Below are 5704 nucleotides of genomic sequence, written 5' to 3'. Positions count from 1 at the left end.
ACATATGCACGCACCCAGTGCCCTCTGCTGTTCAGCCTGTCCTGGGTGTGGGTAACCATAGGTGCACGTGCCTGTGCTTGTGCTCCAAGAGCTTTTTGCTTTAACAGGGTATCACGTGCAGGTCATGCGACCAGGGAGGAAAACAAGGCCGCAGGTGGCGGCTGTAGAGGCTACTGGGAGATGAAAAACAGCCTGAGTACCTTGCATTCAATACTCCTGCACAGAGCAGTCACCCACTTTGAGTAAAGGGTGCTGGAGTTGGGTTTGGGCAGCCTGGCCCTTAGAGGGGAGACACAGGGTGCTGACATGAGTCACGGGACCTGGTACCGGTGCCGGTCATCGTCCAATTGCTCTGGGTGGCTCAGGCCACTCACGTGTGGAGCTGCCCAAGTATCTACATTCACTTAATGTGTTTGTTCTCTCCTCAGTGGTGCTGCTCCCCTCACACAGCCAAAAATCCCAAAACCCCAGGGTCTGGAAAGCAGTCCCCTTCTTTGCTGCATCCCTCGCTTCAGGTGCTCAGTTCTGATATGCCTCTCTGAGGACCTGCCTCACATGGATAACATCAATGGTTCCAAACTGATTTGTAGGCCGTCAGCTGGTCTCTCGGGCCAACCTCACCCCTAGGTCTCTTACCTCCTTCCTGGTGGACACCCGAAAACCCTTCATAGAGAAACGAAGTCCCGAGTCACCCGATTACCCTGGTGTCCCGGCCCAGACACCAGAATCTTGTCAAGGTGCTCACAGCAGCCTCCTGTCCGCCATGCCTTCCCCGCCAGCCAGATGGCCAAGGAGAGGCGTGGAGTAGGGTCCCTCATGAATGGCCCACGTGCCTGAGTTCTCGCAGTCCCTTAGCCACACAAACTTGAACTTCTATGTCTGCCTCGATCCCTAAACTTCTTCTTATAGATACCTGGCTTATAGCAAGAAGAGCGGGTATTATTAATCTCCTAATGAGTCTCAGGGCATGTTCGGGTTAATGAAGCAGCTTCAGGGACAGTGTAGGCTGGAACTTCGGGAGAGTGAGAAGAGACTTCTGAGATAAGGGCAGTGAATTTTAAGAAACCTTGGATGGGGTGGGGTAAAAAGAAAATCTAAGAGCTGGGAAAACGGGCACATCTGCCTGGAGGAGTAGGGACTCTCGGAGAAAGAGTCAATCACAAAGTAGGATGCTGAGGTGTCAGAATAGAGAAAAGGTTTGAATACCCCTAGACACAGGCCAACAAAAGGTTTTTTGCTCCTCAAAGTACAGTGTACCTGGGAGTCCTTGCTATCGGGCTTTAAATAAATTGACTTTCTTAAAGTTTCTCTGCTTACCTAAATTGTCTGCAAATTCTTTTTCACAGCTTTGTGGGAAAAGAACCTGTGTTGGTTCAAGGGCTAAAGTAACAAAGCACACCAGCACCAATAATCTTAGGTGACCGATTAAGATGTCCCTTCCAGGAAGCCTTCTAAGATTTCCCCAGCACAGAAGGAACCTACTCCAGCTGGGCTCCCACAGCACAAGTGTATCATCCAGCCCACCCATGTGCTGGGTGTTACAAGAGTCTCTTCCATCCCAGCAGGGGAAGGGTCTCATCCCATGACCGGAAAAGGCTCAGCTGGGGGCTGCTTCATCATTAATGAATAAGTGAATGAGCAAAGGACCGCCTGCCTTCGCCAAATGTAGACTTTATTAATACATCTGAGGGAAAGAACTGAGGTACAAAGAGTGGGGCAAGGGGCTGAGAATGAACCCCAAATTCCCTGATGTTCTAACCCAGTGCTCACTCTTCTTTGGCCCCCTCCTGCTCCTTCTTCCTCTCTTCCTCGTGCTGCTTCTCCAGCGGCCCACACTGATCCTAGAAGGTAGTGGGAGAAGGAAACACCATAGGTGGGAGGCGAGGGGCTTCTGGCAGGAGTGGACTGACCGCAGCACAATGGCACTGGCCATCCAGGACGGCAGCCCAGGATTGGCTGCTTCCTTGCTGTGTGACCTGGAGTGAGTCACTTTCCCTCTCTGAGCCTCTGCTTCTTCACCTCCACAATGGGGGAGAAAGGCTGGCACTTCCTGAGCATGTAACTGCCAAGCATTTCGCCCTGTCTCCCGAATCCCTCACAACGTCCCCATTTTGCAGATGGTGCAATGGAGGGTTGGGGCAGCCACGTGGCCTGTCCTAGGCTCCCAGCCAGTGGGTGGAGGGGCAGGCTGCAGGCCAGGCGAACCAACTCCAGGGCCTGGGTTCATAAGCCTTTCCATGGGTTCCTGGGAGCAAGGAGATGAGGGGTGCCACGGCAGTCAAGGGAGATGACCTTAGGGGCAAAGCTGAGGAAGCTCTTCTCATTTTCATAATCATGAAGCAATTCCATGTAAGTGTAACCACTTTATCAGAGCTGTGATTTCAGAGTATTGCATCAAATAGCAGCAAGGAAATCCTTCCACAGGTTTAAAGAAAGTGTTAGGGAGACTGTAATACAGATGGGATGGATTTGCTGCACTATACCTGGATTTGCTGCACTTTGAAAAACCCCAGTATCCATTCTCTCGGTAGGAGTATGAGAAACCTGGGCGTGGCAGCAGTCATCAGTGAGAATTCCCTGTGTGAGTCTCTTCCCCAAATTCCCACTGCAGCTCCTTGGCTGTGCTGCCGCCTCTTGGTGGCCTCTCAACATTCCCCACCTCATCCAGCATTTTTCCTGATTCCCACTGCCTTCTCCCTCCTGGATTCTGGTCCACCCCGTGGCCTCTGCGAATCTCAGCTCTCCCTGCAGCAAGGACGGTGCTTCAGAGCAGGACATCGGTCTTGCTGCGCAGCCCTGGCGGCCAGCTTTCCTCTCTGGGCCTCTGGGGATGTCCCGGGCAGCACTGTCAGCGCTCCTTGCACTCACCTTTTTCTCATCTGGAGGAATGATCTCCGACTTGTGCATGCCCATGCACTCCGTGACTTCATGGAACTCATTCAGCTGCTCCTCACTCAACTGGGGCTTGTCAGCTGCAGGAAGGAGCAACGAGCTGGCTGAGGCTGCTGGGATCCTGCGGACAGGGTACCAGGGAGGTTTGGGGTTCTGAGGGCCACCCCAGGAGGAGATGATTAGTGGAGCAAGGCCAGGGTGCGATGAGATCTTGGGGTACGTACAATAGATGGCAATTCCCATTTTCTGCTTGTCCTCTGGAAAGAAGGAAAACATGAAGGTCCTGGGGTTCTTGCTGAGCAGCAGGTGGGCGTGATATTCTGTGTCATTTTCTGGAGGAGAAAACCTCTGGGTAAGATGAGGGCCAGGGGTCAGTGTGCTTCATGTATCACAGGCAAGGACACTGGGGGTGCCAGGGTACACAGACTCCATCGTTGAAGGCCAGGACAACATGGACCAGCTCCTACTGCATGCCAGGCCTGTCCTGACCATTTTGAGTAGTATGGATCCTCGCAGAGACCAGCTGTCAGGGCCCTCTGCCATCTACAGAGGAGGTGAGGCCCAGCAGGAGCCTGAGGTCTACCAGTGGAGTCAGCATTCCTGTGCTCCCACTGGGTGCCCTCTGGTGGTGATAGTGGGGCTGGGTGAAGTCACCACCCTTAGCTCCCAAAGGGGAAAGCAGTTGAGAGACAGGCAGGTCTGGAGTCAGCCCTGGATTTGAGTCCTGGCCCTAATTGCAGGTGTGTGGCGCAGGGGAAACCACTTGAGGTCTCTGTTTCCCCAATTCCTCTTCAGATCACTGTAATGTTCTCCTAGGGCTAGAGGTGAGAATTCAGTGGGTTCATTGCTGTGAAGCATTTCAGCAGCGCCTGGCACACAGCAAGAGTTCAAAACGTGCAGTTATTACTGAGCATCTGTGTGCAGCATGAGCGTCTGTCCTGTGTTCTCTGTGCCCAAAGCCCTGTCCTGTGTCTCTGCATCCCTCCTTTAGACTAGTCCACCCTCCCTCCTAACCACCTCTACCCTCTACCCTCCTCCTCCTTACCTTTGGTGACCATTGTCCCATTCTTCCGGTGGACCAACAAGTGAGTACTGTTGTAAATGCAGCGGTCCCCACTAGACCAGACAGCCGGGGAGAAAAGCAGTAAGACAGTCAGGGAGAAGAGGGCCATCGCCCAGCAGACATTCGGAAAGAGTCAGGTGGCCATTACAGTCATCCCTTCCCCTGCCATGGATGTGGAGGCCGAGACCAGGAAGAGGAAGGATCCACACAATCCAGCAACAGGGACTGGAAGCGGGGAGTGCGGGAGTCTTACACGGTCCAGTACACTCTGAAATATATCTTGTCCTCCGTCTGGTTGGGGGCAAAGTAGGCGAAGGCCGAGTGGACACTTCTAGCCGATTGATTGTTGCCAAGGTGTCGGAAGATCCCGGAAACATAGAACCACTTGCCAGAGAGCTGGGGAGAAGTTAGGAGTGATGGAGGCTGGAGCTGAGTCCTGGATGCTCAGCTGTGGCGAGTCTTGGGCTGATCTCCCTCCATTTGCAAACAGGAAGACTGGGCTCCAGGTGAGGAGGGACTATCCAAGAGCTCGCTCCATGCAACACCACCCACTCAGCCCGGGTGACCCCTCTGTGCTTAGCTCAGTGTTCCCTAAGAAATTGCAATGGGGCTCCTGACTTTGGGGGTCATGAATTGCCTCTAACTTCTACCTGGTGGATCAGAAATGCACCCCAGGACCAAGGACCATCACCAAATGGTGCGCAGGCACTCACCCAGTCCAAAGTGACATTGGTGATGGGCTTCGCCATGAAGTTGGCACATTCTGGCTCTGGGCACTCAGCAGAGGAAGGAGGCTCAGGAAGGCGAGGGCCCAGGGCAGCGCCATGCTGATATCAGAGGCACCTGCAGCTAGGCAGCACTGGCGGCTGGAGGATGCAGGGACTTTTTTACGAAGCTGTGGGCGGAATCTAGGGTCCTGACTGGGACACGTGCCAGGGAGAGTTTGGAAAATACCTTGTACAAAATCTTTTCTCCTTCCCTCAAAATCCACAGTCCAAGTGTAATTTGGACCCTTGACCTGGAGGGGTGTCTGGGCACAAAGGTCTGGCTATTCAGAGCCAAGGTGGGCGTGGACTGGAGGGTATCAATTAACATGTCTGGATTTCAACCAGGGGATGTGAGGCAATTGTGTAGGTTTTCATCCACTTCCTGTTCCAATGTACCAACACCTGAGCAGGTAGAGCCACCAATCAAAAGTTGAAGTCACCTTAGTTCCCAGGCTAGTGCGGTATCATGTGGGGTGTGGGCTAGGGGAGATTTGGAGGGTGAGGGCAAATATGGATTCTACTCCAACTTAGTGTGCAACAACCGTGGAAGAGCCATAGTTCATCGGGGTCTCAGCTAGCCCTGCAGGCAGGGACATTTCCGAAAGAGGAGAGCATCTCAGTTGTACGTCTATGTCTAGTAAATGTATCACTGGAACCATCTCCCTACATCTAAACAGGACATTAAAACCTTGTGTCTCCACCCCCAGCATGCGAGTGGGGAGCTTGTCTGTCTTCTTCCCAATGTGTTCCCAATCCTGGAACAGTGCCCGGCACATGGTGGGTATTCAGTAACTACTTGGATCAATAATTCCACTGCCCATTTGTATTTCTACACCACAGGGGGAGGGTCAAATCTTTATGCATCCAAATAAATGCTTTCAGAACACATTTTCATGGCATGCCGACCATAGTGTAGTCTTATTTATTGCATCATGTTTTGAATAATTTCTCACAGTTCAGCCTAGTTGGTAGTTATCATTTT

The 5704-nt window shown here is 52.7% G+C and overlaps 1 pseudogene across 1 annotated transcript; it reads right to left on the bottom strand.

Moving 5' to 3' along the window:
- Positions 1–1766: 1766 nt before the first annotated feature.
- On the bottom strand, positions 1767–4781 carry LOC311173725 (alpha-1-acid glycoprotein-like; annotated as a pseudogene). Its single transcript has 6 exons — positions 4669–4781; positions 4209–4351; positions 3938–4008; positions 3117–3224; positions 2869–2972; positions 1767–1841 (listed from the first exon to the last, which is right to left on the bottom strand). The product of its transcript is annotated as an alpha-1-acid glycoprotein-like (transcript).
- Positions 4782–5704: the final 923 nt, after the last annotated feature.

Source organism: Talpa europaea, assembly GCF_964194135.1.
Source record: "Talpa europaea genome assembly, chromosome: 7".
NCBI classification, from domain to species: Eukaryota; Metazoa; Chordata; class Mammalia; order Eulipotyphla; family Talpidae; genus Talpa; species Talpa europaea.
The sequence above is the reverse complement of the archived record's forward strand: the minus strand, read 5'-3'. Positions and strand labels throughout refer to the sequence as shown.